This window comes from Ursus americanus, chromosome 9 (assembly GCF_024610735.1).
Source record: "Ursus americanus isolate L20-20 chromosome 9, mUrsAme1.1.p, whole genome shotgun sequence".
Classification (NCBI taxonomy): domain Eukaryota; kingdom Metazoa; phylum Chordata; class Mammalia; order Carnivora; family Ursidae; genus Ursus; species Ursus americanus.
In genome coordinates this window covers 8,888,953-8,905,199 of record NC_142135.1, presented here as the reverse complement: position 1 = coordinate 8,905,199, position 16,247 = coordinate 8,888,953, and the positions used below count along the sequence as shown (strand labels likewise).

General features: G+C 48.8%; 2 protein-coding genes across 3 annotated transcripts in view; one reads left to right on the top strand and one right to left on the bottom strand.

Annotated features, from left to right (window-relative positions):
- Nucleotides 1-16,247, top strand: part of TG (thyroglobulin) — a 244,261-nt gene that overhangs the window by 181,367 nt on the left and 46,647 nt on the right. The gene's annotated exons all lie outside the window — the stretch shown is intronic.
- Nucleotides 1-16,247, bottom strand: part of SLA (Src like adaptor) — an 81,671-nt gene that overhangs the window by 26,302 nt on the left and 39,122 nt on the right. Inside the window, exon 2 of the mRNA XM_045812197.2 lies at nt 7,505-7,770. The gene's annotated coding sequence lies outside the window, so the exon portion shown is untranslated. The remainder of the gene's footprint in view (nt 1-7,504; nt 7,771-16,247) is intronic.

Genomic DNA, 16,247 nt, shown 5'->3' with positions numbered 1-16,247 from the left:
AAAATGATTTTTTTTTAAAGTTATCAAAGTAAACTTCTGGGACCAGAAACCTTTGGGGGAGACTTTAATATAAGGGACAGGGAGGTCTGGAAGGGTCTCTGGGAGGTCAGGTGGCCATGTTGGGAACCCATGTCTGGGGATCTGGCTGCAGGGAAGCAGAAGGGGCAGGAGAGAGAGAGGGGCCGGGAAGGTGCGCCCAGGCCTCAGCTCTTAGGTGGCTTGCTGTGGCCAAAAGAGCCGGAGTGAATCGTGCAGAGTGTTTTCCACCCTTCCACAGCGTGAAAGAACTGATACATGCTACAGGGGCGGGGGCGGGGGGGAGAAACAAGAAACACAGCTTATACTATCCCAATTTTGTAAAAAATTAACATGCATATGCAAATATGTATAGAAAGATATGAAGGGAAATTATTTCCAAAATGTTTCCAAGGGCTCTCTTTGGGGAGTGATTTTATAAGGTAAATGGATCGATTTCTTATTTACACCTTCCTAAAATCTCCAGATGTTTTCCCTTATGCGTGAATTGCTTTTAAACTCGAAGCTGGACTTGGACAGAATAAGGAAGCCTTGGAAGGCTTTTTAAGGCAGGCAAGCCTGAGTTCAGATTCCAGCTCCCAACACAGCTCCTGGCTGTGTGTCCTTAGGCAAGTTACTGCACTTCTCTGAGCCTTGATTTTTAAATCCATGCATTTGGGATATGAATACATGCCCTGCGGAGTTGTTTTGAGGATTTAATTATGGGTCCTATCTGAAGCAGAGATAGGTTTGGTAAAATCAAGCAGCTAAAAACGTCTCCAAGGTGGATCTCTTGGTGCTGCTGGGCAGCTAGCTAAGTAATGCAAACTTGAGCAAGTCTGTTCGCCTTCTTGGGATCTCAGGGTTCTCAAATACAATGGGAAAAGAGTTGGGACGGACGATGGGTCATGGCCCTTTTGCCTCAATTACCCGTCCGCAGTGACTGGTGCCGGGGACCCGCCCAGTGGACTTGGGACTTGCTTGGTACTGCCTGCGGTCTGGAACAGGAGCTCAGTGTGGGCTGGTTTCCCTGCCAAGGATCTCGCAGGATTTCCGGGGGGCACCCCACCACATCCTGACCTCACGCAACAGGCACATCTGCCCTGTGACCCACATTGTTCCCTGCTCTCCTCTATGGGCAGGTGCAGCCACAGCCTGCCCCCCCCCCCAGCTCCCCAACCCCACCTTGTTCTCCTTTCCTGCATGGCTCCTGGGGCACTGGCCAGGGCCCTCAGCCAGCTCAGAAAAGTACGTGCATCCTTCCACTCCCTCCTCCTGCCTGACTCAGAATCAGAGGTTTTAAATTGCCACTTGGAGGAGATCTTGGTATCCTCTCATCCAGGATCTTCCAAACCTATTGGTTGAAACCTGTTTTAAGAGTTTGCCCAGAAACTTAATAGGTAAAAATCCATTAAAGCAAACTGCTGGTGGGGGACTCGGGGTTCAGTGCTCCTGCCCTTCTACTCCTCCTGATGGGACAACCCAATCCTAGGACATCATAAAGCACCAAATAAAAAATAACAGTTCAGTGCCTTCATATTACAAAGAAAAGTCTTGGAGAGGGCAAGCAGCCTGCTCAAGGTCACTCAGGAAGCTTGGACGAGGGCCATGACTCCCTGTCCAGCACTCTGTCCACCATTCTGCCTGACCCCTGTGTCCGTGAGGCTCTGTTCTGGCACCTTCTGCTCCTGTGTGCCTGGAAAGGAATCTCATAGACTCTCAGGCTGACAGGGAGACTCAGTTTTACCCTAAGACTAGGATGGATGTGTCCTAGAAAACATTTTATGGTCATTTTAGGATGTCACGGGAAGAGGCCAGATTTGGGGCCAGTTGGTGCTGAAGCAAATTTCAATCTCACCCCTTATTACCTCACTAAGCCTCCTACCATCATTTGTTTGTTTTTGTTTCAAACGTGAGCATAGCCGCATCTGCCCTGCTGGGGTTTCACAAGTAAGGACTGGGGAGAGGGGGTATTACAGGACGTGCACACCATGGGGTCCGTGTGGCCCGCTTCTCTGCCGACAGTGAATATTCCACAAGTAAGTAAGGGCCTCTGGGCCCGGACCTGGTGGCCGTCTGTGTGATGTGGCGTCCCGCATGGCGAGGTGGGCCCAAAGTCAATCCCAGCTTGGCTTTATTATTTCATTGAGTGAAAAAAAGAAAGCCCCCTCTCCATTTGTTTCTTTTCTAGATCAGCTTTTTAGGCACAGAGGTTGGTGTAAGTATATATAACCTATAAACTGACATCATAAACACGGGCAGCGAAAAAAGCAGTGGTAAAAACAATTATTTTGATATCAGATTGCACAGATACACAGTTACACGGAACAGGAAAACAATAAATACGGATAGGCTTTTTCTTTTCCTTCCAAATACGGATAATCGGGAAACGCAGGTTTCATCAGAAGGAGTTTGAGGCAGATTTGCGTGCAGACCCGAAAGGTCGCCTGGACACGTGGGCCCAGGGATGTCAAGTTAGTGACTTGCTTCCTATATCACATTTCATAGCAAGACTTAGTTTTGCTCTTTATTCACACACATGAATCAACCGTGTGGCTCGTAACCTCATCAAGCAAGATGGAAATCGATAGCTCGCTAATAACATCATTTGCATACTCGTCCAGCATCCTCGCCCCTCACTGTGGCTCACTCCTCACAACCCAGACATGAGGGTCCTACACCGGAGTGCTCAGACGGTGCCCCTAGTGGGGCTTGGGCACTGGTCTTTCTAGAAAGACCCTGGGATGTTTGCATGTGCTGTCAGGGGTGAAACACTGAGCTACAAGCTTTTTGTTTTGTTTTGTTTTGTTTTGTTGTTTTCACCTCCCTAGGAACCCTGCATTGCCCTTTAGGTGAATTATAATTGGAACAGTTATTTGTGTGATTGTTCGAGGAATGGCTGTAAGTAGAGACAGTGGTCAGATCTGCTTTTACTCGCGGCTGGAACACAGAAGCTATTCCACGAGGGAAACAAAACGGGATAGGTGGAAAGTGGAAAAACATTGTGCCTGGGAGAGAGTGGATTAGTGGTGTCCTAGTAAATTGTAACAAACAGTGATGGGGGGAGGGAGGAAGAGTCTAATTTGTAGTGTTTGCTCACTTCTGTGGTGTAAATATTCCCACCATGCTGATTTCAAGCTTACATTGTGACATCACCAAATGTGGAGTTAGGAAGAGATGTGTACAAGCGGCTCTTAGAAGCCAGTATGCGCGGTTCCAGGCACCAGTGGCAGGAAGAGACTTTCTTCTGACTGTTACCCTTATTTGGAACAGAGGCCTGGAGACGTCCCCATTGTTTTCAAAGGAGAAGAGACCCTAATCTCGATGAGCATCCACTATGTGGAAGGTTTAAATTAGGTATTTGAATTACACTGGCTCATCTGATGGCCCAGAGAGGCTGCCATTTTGTAGACGAGGAAACGGATTCTCAGAGAGGTTAAGTAACTTGCTCAGGGTCACACAGCTCATTCAGTGGTGGGGCCAGCTTTCAAACCCTGATTCTTTTTACTACCAACCCTGATTCCTTCCACTACCTTCATCCCAGCACAATAATGTTTTAAATCTTTTAACAAACTCTCTGAGAGCTAAGATTGCTGGGGAAGCCAGAGAAGGCACATGAGCCTGGGAATCTGCGTGCTGCCCAGGTCCTCAAGCCCCCTTGCTTCTGACCGTGGTGAAGCCACTGCTGCTCACGGATAGTGGCCGGCCAAAGAGCCAGCTGTCCAGCTCTTCCCTCACACTCCTGTCCCTCTGCTCTGAGCCCGGAGGTACTGAGGGTAAGCTGTCAACTTTGGGTCATAAAATCATTTGAATGGGTGACTGCAGCCCTGGGAAGAGGGAGAGTTAACCCATCCCCCGCCCCCGCCAGTTTTTCCTAATTTTTACTTCTCATACATTATATCTTTAGAACCCATAGTGGGCCCGCTAACTTCTCGGAGACTTAGGGCAAGCCACTTTCCTTCTTTGGGTCTCAGTTTGCTCCCCTCTAAATAGCAGGTAGACCAGATGGAGGGCTCCCTGGGTTCATCACAGAGCCATGCCAGCTCCCCATGAGGCTGAGGATACAGCAACAGGAGAGAAACAGGAGCTTCATGTGTGTTGACGAAGTGTTTTATAGGTACTCTCCTTTTGATCCCCACGGCAAATCTACGTAGGGCACATCACTATCATTATGCCGTTTGTATAACTGGGGAGACGAAAGCCAGGGCATCTCTAGAACCTGGTAGAGGTCACCCAGCTGGTAAGAGGTGGGGGTGGGATTTGAATCCAGACACCTGGATCCAGAGCAAGGCTCTTAACTGTGTCCTCCTCGGCATCAGGGAACGGGCGGAGGGTTGTATAAAGCTGAACTCACCCTTTTTGATGAGAAGTTTATGGTGCTACTATAGGGGGTCGTATTCGTAGTAGGTGTCCCACAGATGGACCCAGAGGTGTACGGATAGAGCCTAGAGCAAGAAGTGAGTCTGACACTCCGGGTGCTTGGAGTTCGTGTTCGGAGGGTGTAAACAATGAATGATCGTCTGTGTGACTTGGAGGCCTTGGTTGGGCGTGGGGGAGGAGTGGGGGAGCTGGCAAGTCTGCAAATTGGGAAGGGGCACCGTTACTGCCCAGGGTAATGTGAGAATTACACTGAATGAGCTTCACTAGCAAACGGGTCCCCCTGCTCTCTGTCCTGGGCCCTGTTTGTTCCCTTCATGGCACACACCATAACACATTTGTTTCTTTAAGTGTGCCTTACCCACCCCTACCCCAGCTGTAAACTTCCTGAGAACACAGTGCCTATCTGGTATATTCCTCAATGAAAAAAAACGTTACATAGCAGGGGTCTGGCTTGTAGTAAGCGCTCACTTCATTTGGTTGAGTGGCTGAAGGTATTGTCTTCAAAGTGCCTGGCACAGCCCAGGGGGGCTGGGCTGTGCTTTTCCCTCTTTCTTCTGATGCCTTTCCACCTGCCCCGCCGGCCACACCCCAAGGCCTCCAGCCACGGTCCCTGCTGCCTGGACAGTGCCATGGAGGAAAGTATGACTTTGCAAAGCTGTTTGACAACAAAAGTGAGCCGCTGAACCTTCGAGGCCCCAGGGTTTCTGTCTGTAGCTCAGTTACCGTAATGAAGTAAGCCCCCTCCCTTGGTGGTTCTCAGATGGGAGGAAGTGGTTTGGACTCAGGGTACTTATTTCCTTCGGAACGCCTGGGGAGCTGAGAGGGAGGAAGTGGGTCACATGGTCTGGCCTCAATGCATATTTATTAAGGGAAGGGAGGGATGGAGGGATGGATGGATGTACTCACAGCCCCTCACTCAGCGCGCTGACAAGAACCAAATGGTCTGGCCTGACATGCTGGAAAGCCTTAATGAGAATTTTAAGCTCTAGCCTCTGTCAGAGCTGGGCGAAATAAATTCCTGCTGAATGTCGAATGAAAACTGAAAAAAACCAGCACCGCCTGTGAACGCACGAAGCTGATGAGGGTTTAACACGATGGAGACTTATAAGTCTTTAAAAAGACACCCTCCCCTTGGAAAGACATTGCGACTTCCAAACCTCAAGAATGGGGAAACTTTTTTCTGTTTTAGGAAAATGATGCCGGTTTGCTACAAATCAAACCTAGCCGTGTCTGTTTCAGTTACATCACACAGAGAAACAAGCGGAAATAAGCATTCAGAACAATCAAGGAGTGTCCTGCTCCGCAGCTGGACGGTTTGATTCATTGTACGGAACACTGCCCGTCACCCGTCTGTTACCTGGGGATGCCCGGGGAGCCTGACGGCCTCTCATTGTCTGGGTTGGGAATGCTGCCACCAGCGCGGCTTAATATTTAACATCTCCTATATATGGTATATAATTTAAACTTCTTCCAAACATGCAAGGTCTTCTTCTTATGAGGAGGAAAATAAGACTCAGAGAGGCAAAGGGACGTGTTCAGAGTCACATAGCTCCTTGGCGGCTGACCCAGAATGTTGGCGCAGGTGTAGCTGATGACATCAGTGACTTTCCATGAAGCCATCTTGCTGCCCTGACTCTAAGATCTGTTTAAGACACAGAAGTCTAAATAGATTTCCGTCTATTTCGCAAGTTTTTAAAAAATTATTATTATTATTATTATTATTATTATTATTATTATTATTATTATACTTTTTAGGACACATCAAACACTCTTGAATAGCGTTCTTCTAACTGGAGAAAATCATTTGCAAAGGATTTTGCCAGAACTTTGATTAGGGCTTATCTCCCCAGTTTTAAAAGGATGATAGCCCAGCTCATAGGTTTGCAGCTCAGCCTCTCATAGCAAACCACAGATTGACAATTTGCAGAGTATGGGATATATTTCTCTTAAAATAAAGAGCACGGCTTTAGTACACAATTTGGTCCTTCATGCGGTTGCTGTAGCTGAGACTCTCCCCTCCCCCACCTCAGCCCTCGGAGCCCTTAGAGCCTCTCACCAGCTGTGTGACTTCCACAAATTACTCAACCTCTCCGAGCCTCGTTTTCTCATTTGTCTAAAGCACGTAATACTCATAACCTTGCAGGATTGTTCTGAGGACTGCGGGAAAATAACTCTTCACATGGCGCCCCTGCCTGGCTGCTCAGCATGGCAGACACCATCCCTTTGCACCCACAAGCATGGCCCCAATTTAGGATGCTCTGAGGCCCAAGCCCAGGTCATCTTGCTGGCATTAGGTTCTCTGGATATGTTGGCACCTAAAAGAATGCGGAGTATACCACATTCCTTAGGGAATTCTAGCTCTTCAAAATCTCTTCTAATGCTAACCTTCTGTGTTTTCAGAATTTGTATACCTCACCTCTTTGCCTTTCCTTTAATCCCAGCCCCACCCCCATATACATGCCTCCTACTCTGCTTCTTGCTTATTACTATTGGTTTTCATTGGCATCTTCCCAAAGATCCGCACACCCAAACTCCTGGAAGCACTTTTGTGATCAGTCAGCCTACCTGGGCTCCATGCACCTTTTAGATGTCATGACTCCCTGTGGATAGCATTTATTGAACACCTACTATGTGTCTGAAACTGGCCTGGGTACTGTGTGTTTGTTAGCTCATTTAATCTGCTCAATACCTATTGAACTGGGTCCCTTTATTCTCACTTTATAGGGGAGAAAATGAAGGCCTGGAGAGGTTTAAATGTCTTGCCCAAGCTCATACAGCTAGGAAGACTGAGAGCAAGCGTGAGTTGCCCTTAGTACAAAGCCTACTATGTGCCAGGCTCTTGCTCCTTAGCTAGAAAATCTCCTCTGGCAGGAGTGTCCCTGGCCCAAGGTCCCCAGCCCGTCTTGCCACATGTAATTCTGCATCAAATATTTACTGAATGGCTGCCATGTGTTGGGTGCTGAGTTTGGTGTTGGCCTCACTCGAGATATCATCCTGCCTGATCTCACAGAGTGCTTTTCTGTCCCCAGAAAGTCAATGCTCTGCTAGTTGTGGGTCTAGGAGTTTGAGGTTTCCCCCCACCCAGCCCCTACCGTGTCCCCTGTGATACCTTCAAAAGCTGGGCATGGTCTCCCCTGGGAGTAGCTGCAGAGGGCCTGCCAGGAGCACCGTCACCGTCTCTCCATCAGCTGCTGCGTCTCCAGCGCAGTGAGCAGGAGGCCAGGCCTCCACGGGTGTAGAGAAACTCAGGCTATCAAGAAGAACAGCGGTTGCTAAACCGGCCACACACTTCCTCTGCTCGAAATGAGGAAGGCGCGCGGGATTTGCAGAAGGGCAGGTTCCTGTTTTTAGTAACCACTCTGAGCAGGCTTCTCTCTGTAAGGATAGGGAAGACCGTGGCATTATTAATTTTTTTACAAAGCGCTTGGGAATATGTGCAGCTTGATTCTAAATGCCTGGGCCATGCTCAGGCTTTTGGAGGCTGGGAACTTCTTCTGTAATTAAAAGGCAGGGAAGGCTGAGAGGCTGCTCTCACACATCCCCAGAGCTCACTGGGTCCAAGGAGGCTGGGGCTCAGGCCCGCAGCTTGTCTTTTCTCAGTTTCCTGGTCATTACTGCTTTTTTATGTCCCTGCAGAGGGGCCCTGGAGCAGAACCTATGCCCGGGCTCTTCCACAGACAGTGTTTAATTGGCAGAGGTGTGAAACAGTAGGCATCAAACCCATACAGAAAGAAGCTGCCCACCAGCCTTCTGGGGCAAGGCAAGCAACCCCTCTGCTGTGCTACAACCAGAAGAAGCTAGAAAGGATATGAAATGTAGTCAGCTTCCCCGCAGTTTCTAGATTAAAATTGACTAAGAAAACATGGCGACTGGATGCAGTGTGTGATGCTTGCCTGGCTCCTGGATCAAGGAAAAAGACCTAGAAAGAACATTCTTGGGATGAAGGTGGGGAGTATTCACATAGCTACTGCATTGTTGATAATATTGTGTCAATGTTAACTTTCTGGGGCGTGATAATGACACTGCAGTTATGCGGAAAAATGTACTGGTTCTCGAGGAGATACACACTGATGTGTTTGGAGGCCAAATGTCATGATGTCTGCAACTTTCAAATGGTGTGCTAAAAGAAAAAGAACTATAAAATATAAAGAAATATAAGTCAAGAAAAAGACAATGAGAGAGGCAGAAAGCAAATGTGGCAAAATGCTAACATTTGCTAAATCCAGGTGAAGAGCATGTGTGTCTTGTATATTTTAACTTTCTGATGGGTTTGACATTTTTTAAAAAAATAATATATAGCTCCCCATTCATAGTACATGTGTCCCCATTCATAGTATATGTGTCTTTCTGTGGTGTGTGGGAAAGCGCAGGCACAACGGGGCTAAAGGCTTGTTGGTGGCAGGACTGCCTGTGATTTACCTGCCAGGGCTGGGACAACCCTCCAAGAGCCCCGACTGACCCCCGACTTCACAGAGATGACAGAACAGAACATCCAGTGGCTTTCCCAGAATCCCACAGCCGGTCCCAACGCAGAGCCAGGGCCAGTGTCCAAGGCTGGTGACACGCTGCCCCAGCCCAGCAGGATCGACAAGGCCACCCGGGGACAGTCATTTAGACACCTCGCTCAGTGCACTTGTCAAATCTGTTGAAACATCAGGGCCACTTCTAAACTTGAAAAGAACTCAGTACTAGATAGTTGCTTCTTAGGCAACTTGTGAAAATACCCACTGTCTTCAAGGCAGCCCAGGAAGGCACAAAGGAAATGTTGAGAAAGATCCAGATGGGGAAGAACAGAGGGGCAGAAATACACCAAAGTGGAGTTTTCCCCCCAAATTCACAGAGAGGAGTAAAAGAGGTTTGGGAGGGGAGCTACTTCCCACAAGTGGCCAGTGGTAGGGGGATGACCTGTCTGTGGAGGTGCCATTAACTCGGACCTGGCCTGGGACAAGCCAGGTCAAGAGAAGCAGGAGGAACTTGCGGCTTGGCACAGGCTGTAGGGTTTGGGGAAGCTCCAAGTCTGATGGCAGAGGCAGAAGACAGACAGACAAGGGGCCACAGAGGGGTCTCCATGAGAGAACACAGCCCATGAACAGGAGAAGCTGCTGCAGAAGGAGAAGCTCAGAATTTGCAGCCCCTGGCGACCAGGATTGCAGTATTTGCTCCGCCTGTTTCTAGTGGGTAATTGCGTGGGGGGGGAGGCGGGGGTGATGGGGCGGGTGCCACTAACTTCCCCTGGCTTTGCTGTTTCTTTATCTCCTTCTCACTTTGGGGGTAACTGCCAGGAAACAGAGGGAGATTGAGAAAATGTTCCTAAAACCACCAACTCTGTCGCATGGGAGCTGAGCTGTGGCTTAACCAGTGGGTGTGAAGGTGGGAGCCCTAGGCCACTATCAGCAAGAGCAGGGGTGAAGCCAGGGCAGCCAAGTGCCTATGTGCCCGTCTCTGCAAGTGACCTCCAACTTTAGACCTTTGTTTCCAATTTCCCAACAGGTTCTCAACCTTGGCCCTATGGACATTCTGGCCAGACCGTTCTTTGCTGTGTGTGTTAGTGGCAGAGGGTGGGGGACAGGGGGCGGAGGGCGAGGGGAGCTGTGCTGTGCACTATCAGATATTCAATAGCATCTGGCCTCTATTTACCTAATGCCTGTAGCCCTGACCCCTGCTAAGTCGTGACCACCAGAATGTCCCAGGCATCATCAGATGTGCCCTAGGGAGCAAAAGTGCCCCATGACTGAGAACCACTGCATTACAGCTGTCCCACAGAGGTATGGGAGCATTGACTAAATCAACCTGAGCGTCTCATGGATTGCAAATGCTGCTCAGTTTAGTGAACTTATGGCAGTTGGGAAGTTCTGATGTGTCCAACCTGACCTGGGAACACAGACAGGGAGGGAATACTCAGATGCGGACGAGTGAGGCTCCATCCCTCCTTGCCCTTAAGGAATTTCTGATCTAGTGGAGGAAAGAGACACACTGTCAAAACCCCAAGGGAGTATAAGAAAGATGCCAATAGGGAGGGAGCCCGGAGAGGCGGGGACTCCTGGTTCCAGATGGTCACCTGGCAGTAAGGCTTGGTGGGACCAGATTAGATTGTCGGTGTTCAAGGTCACTGATGTTCTGAGTCAGTACAAGAAACAAAGACATAGAAACACTTGGCAGGGGATGCCCCCACCAAGGACCTCAAGTGAAAGTATAGGGTCAGCTCCAGCCCGGTGACAGTGTGTCACGATGCCACATTTGAGGGCTCCGAAAGATGCTCAAGCCCATCTGTGTAGAAAGCACCCGACGTCTGGAAGGTTTGCCAGTTAATTAGCTATTAGGTCCCAGGCTAATGGCCCCAGAAGATGCCTTCACAGGCTGATGATGCCTCGATTAAGTATGAGGATGCAGTCATCACCTTACTAGAATGGAATGTTCCACCATGTTCTTCACATTGTCAGGAGCCAGGTGTTACATTCCCCATTTGGGGGACTGGAAGGCCTCCTAGCCCAAGCACTAAGAAGCCCATTTCTCCAGCTTTGGGTTGCAGAGGGGCTCTAGGTTCTGGAAAGTTAAGGCGACTCAGGATCTTGTGGCAGAAGTGGGATGTGTAAGCCCCATGGTTTACAACTTGGTCCAGTATTAGCAGACTCCTGGTTCTACTCAAACATATTTTGCCTTTTTTCCCCATAAATGAAAGGTTCAAAGATGAGAAAGGCAACCTCGGGAATTGATAAGCTCCCTCTCAGTGGAGACGGTCAAGTGTAGGCCAGTGCACTTAGGAGGGAAGTTGCATGAGCAGATGCTCAGTGTCATAAGACTGTCAAGGGGATTCTCATGTTTAAAAGGGTGAAACCATATGACCTTCAAGATCCCATGCAAACTAGAAGTTGTTTGAGAGCCAAGTTTATGTCCCTCCCAGAGCTGGGTAAGTGACTCATTCATTCATTCAACCATTTATTCAACAAATATTTGTTGAGCACCTTTTGTGTGTTAGGTGCCGCTCTAGGGGCTGAGTTAGCGATGTGAACAGTTAATGACGTAGAAAGCACCTGAGGGAATGGGGATAAGAAGGGGAAGTCCCGCCTGGGAAGAGAATTTTGAAATGAGCCCAGAATGACACTGATGTGAAAATTAGGAAATCACAGGGCAGGGAATGCTTGCAGTGTTCAGGGACCAGAAGGGAACTGATATTTGGGGAGTGCCACGAAAGAGACTTGGCTCTTCTTTACGGTACCTATTTATTCTTCCTAAGTAGTCTGTATGTCTGGACCTCACCTGAAGAGACCGAGGTTCCTAGAGTTTAGCTTGCTGGGTCTACGTTAACCAGCTGATGAGGGACACCACCCAGGTCCTGCTCAATAGCCTCTGGAGGTGAGTCGCCCATTGTCACTATTATGCCGCCTCCCAGAGGGGCTTCCCACGTCCCAGTGCTTCCCTCACACCTTTCTAGCCTTGTGCCCTCCTCGAGCATCTGCTGAAGACTCCTATTTCCCACAGGACCAACATCATCCCTTTTCCTGGCATTCAGTGCTTGTCACATTTGTTCTCCACCCCCCTCCCATGGCAATATCACCGTTCAAGGCCTTGTTGTGGCCTTGAACTACAAGAACTTTATGTGGCCCTCTGCACGTCAGATAGGCCTTTGCCTATCTGCCAAAGTCATGAACTTTGCTGCTGGCCTTTCCCCCACCTGTGGGGGATGTCTTCCCTCGTGCAAGACCCAACCCAGAGCTCACCTTGTTCTTACATATTTCCAGACCTCCCCCAACCAAAGGTGATTGCTCCCTCCTCGGAACATTCCTTATAGTATTAACTGCTCACGGGAATAGGACACATGGATTTGAAATCAAGAGCAAGAGAAGGAGTTCAAGATATTTGGGAGTTGTGAGACCTTGCACAGGTATTACTAATCCCACTGCCTTCCCAGGACTGAGGGTCTGCGCCACCATGTATACAGACTACCTAGCACAGTGCAAGGCACATAGATGAATGTCTCCCTTGCCCTTCAAAGTGGAGCATGCGCTTGGGAAGGCAGGTGCAGGTCCTTACCCTGAGCCTATCCCAAAAGAAATGACCCATCATTATCCACTAATTAAATGAATAAATGAAGGTCCTGCATCTGCCTTCTGAAAAAAAGCACGTAGGTTGTGAATACTGACTTATTCACCTCTGGGGAAGACAGTAAGCTAACCATGGTCATCATCCAGGAGAGATCAGACCCTCTTGTTTCTCTAGCGATGGCAGTTGTTTCTATTTCTGGAACCATCTCCAAAGATGGATAAGTGGTCCACCTGGATGGACTGAATTCTCCAGCAGGCATGGGAGCCACATGTCATGCGATTCTGTGTGTTTCTTTGAGAGGCCTCTTGACATGGCAGTGTTCTCAGGAGAGAGAAAAGTGAAAGCTTGCTTGCCGTGGTGCTCTGCTGCAATGGGTTGCACAAACGTGTTGATTCACTGGAGTTGTTGTCTTTGGTCATTGCTCAACCTAACCCACGAACCCCACTTCGGGGGGAGACCTTACCTCTTCCCAGCTTTGTGAGGGTTGATAAAGAGGTCACCGGGTTTCTCAGAGCTCAGAAAGTTCTCTGAGTGGATCTCAAGTTCAGTCTTTGTAACTTTGCTTGCCTGACAAACTTCCTCTCATGTCCCAATATACAACCTCTTTCCTAGATCTAAATGAGCCACTCATTTATTCAAATGAGGGTTATATTAAATGAATATTAACCTCAGGCCAGCCATGAGGCTAAGCTCTAGGGGGACAGGGGTGATGGTGACATGTGCCCTGCCACCCAGGAGCTCAGTGTGAGTCAAACAGGGGTCAGGGATGAACCACAATGGCAGGGCAGCATGGTGGAGGCTCCAGAGATGACGGAAACCAGACGAAATGGCTGGTGCTTGCAGGGGAGCCAAGGCTTGATGGAGGGGTGACTTTGAGCTCAACCTTGAACATGAGAGTTGTCCATCAAAACGAGACATTTGACAGGGCCAGCCGGGATGTTCATTTTGTGCCTTCTCGTTTTGTTTTTCATGATGGGATGACTTCAGTTGCATCTTGTCTGGAGGCGGAAGTGACTTTAGCATCTGCCACTCATCCGTCATCCTGCCTCCTGCGGTCCCCTGGCCCCTCTCAAATGCATCTGGCACAGGCTGACCAGTAGCCCCTCCTCAAATCGTTTCAGTCTCAGTGCTGTTCTGCCCCAGCCTTCCATGGCCCCCCGTCATCCTTGGCCTTGTACAGATTCTCATCTGAAACTCACTGCCCCAACTTGCCTGCCCAGTCACCTTCCCCTTTCTCCTGTCTCCTGGACAGGCTCTGCTGGCTTTTGCCTCTGAATTTACTCCTGTTGTTCCAGTGACCTAGAATGGCTTTCCCCTCATCTTAGAATCTGCCAGAATCAGGGATGAGTCTCCTGTTGGGGCCAGCCAGAGCTTTGATGAACTTTCATCTTACTGAGTCAGAGTCTCATCACAGGGCTCATGTTCCCTTCACTCCCTACAAAAGGTGAGGCCACGCCATGTCTCCCCCTGCTCTTGTCCTCTGCCCAGTGGTGCAGTTCTTCAATGATCCAAATGGCTGGTGCCCGAGACTGGCTCCTGCCATGTGGCATTGGTGGGCAAGAGGGATGGCAGATATGGGGCCATCTGTCTGCCACCGAGCCTTGCCAGAATGGCTTGCAGCTGTCCCAGAAGCAAAACATTTGCTGATCATTTTTATTCCTATGAACAGAGCAGACACTGTAGGCCTACAGGGATGTCCCAGCTGGACTCTCCTTTCTTCAGCTCACCAAGAAAAAGGTCTCCTCCTGTTGTCTGGTATAATCATCTCCAAACTTTCAATTATGCACCCAGACAGTAAGAGTTTTGAGGAAGTACCCCATATATGCACATTTTGTCATTAATTATATATGCAGATGACTCTGCAAAGATATACATTATAAATATAAAAATATTTTTAAAGCATAAGACTCATTAAATACTACATTCTAGAATTTTCTTTTTGTGTTCCCATGGATTATCTTGGACACTTCCTTTGGAAGACCAAGACTCTAACAGTAACAAAGGAGACAGGCATCATGGTTAAACAAAGAGGGATCTTAGAAAGAATTTTGAAAGGCTACATGTTATCTGTCCCGGGGCAAATATATAGTCCAGCTTCTGGGAAGGGCACAGAGGTCCTTGTGAACTCCACTTAAGAACAAAGACCAGAGTGAGAGTCGGTGCATGGTGGCGCTGGGTGGCATCAGGCTCCAGGAAGATAATTTGTTCAAGGGTCTCTCATTAACACCTTCGTTTTCCCATCTCTCTGCTGGTCTGACTTCCAAAAGCTGTAAGCTCCATGAAATCAGGGAGCCCAGCTTTTTGTCAGTGACTGACACACCCAGCACTAGCCCCTCTCACAGCCCAAGGGAGCATCATGTGTTACTGGAAGGAAGGAAGGGAAGAAGGGAGGGAGAATGGGAGGGAAGGACAGAGGGAGCAGGTTTAAGAAAAAATTGAAAAAAACAAAACCCTCCCCTCCCTGTAGATCACAGACTTCCTCAAGGCCTTCATCGCTTTCTGATCCCCTGCGGCAGCTGCCGTATCAAAGTGCTCCAAGACGGACATGGAACTGTCCTGATAATAGCCTTGCTCACCGCAGCAGAGCAGAGGCTGTGTCCCAGGGACAGCCCGGGGACAGCGTGGGGGGGACAGCCGACACAGCTGGCTGGACACAGAGCGATAAGGCCTCTGTGATCAGCTTCTCATCGTGAACGGAGTCAGGTCTACCGAGCGCTCTGCCCTGGCACTTTCATCTCCTAAAACATATCAAAGACACAGGCCCAGCTACCTCTAAACATGCTTTAATAGCACAAAACAGGGTTAAGATCTGTGACTGAACAATGATGGCTTTCACTGGCGTCCCCTCCCGAGCTTTCATTCTGGGATGCCCTAGCTTCTGGGAGATGAGCTTTCGTACTCACGACGAGGTCCTGCTGCTGGTACCTAAGGAGAGCAAGCTTGGAACCGGCTGTGATGTGATTTTGAAATGGTGTCAGGCATTCATAAGTGGCAGGACGGGTGTGAAATTGCTGGTCGGCGTCTACCCCGTCGCCCACTGAGCAACAGCTAATTACAGCAGCGACGGGTGGCAGCCGAGGGGGACGGGGAGGGACAAACAAGCTCAGTGGCTTAAAATATCCTTGGCCGGAACAAAATTCAACCCTGCAAGCCTTCTTTCAACTGGAGGATTATTTCACTATTTCTTATTTTAGTTTGAGTAGCAATAACATTATAAATAGTAACCACTGCGCTCTGCCTGGTGCTTTCGTTGAGTTTATTTGGGGAAGAACTCTGTGAAGTAACGATTATGCTTTTAGTGATTGCTTTTACTTATTAGAAACCTAACACATACATGCACTTTCCCTGTTGTCTCCTGAATTCACCTCAACAAATAAACAAGGTGAAGATTCTTCTTATCCTCGTCTTACATCAAGGACACTGAGGCACAGGGAACTTAAATCACTTTTCTAAGGACGCACAGCAGGTAGAAAGGATTCCTGGACTTGAACCTGGACTGATGGGCCCCATAGCCCATGCTCTTGATGCCATACCTTGAGACATAATAGGCCCATTTTATAGATGGGGAAACCGAGACCCTGAGAGTAAAGCCACTTACCAAGTTGTCAATGCAAGATTGAGTAAGATTTCTCCAATCCCGGTGCCCATGCTCTGTCCATTTTCTCTACGACTATAATAATTAATATCTGCTTCCACCTGACACATTTAAAGGGGAGGGTGTTGGAAATGACTCATAACTATTTAGTTCATAGAGAGTCACTGGCACCTTAGTAAGCATCCCCTGGGAGTGTCTGTGTCGGAAAGTTTGG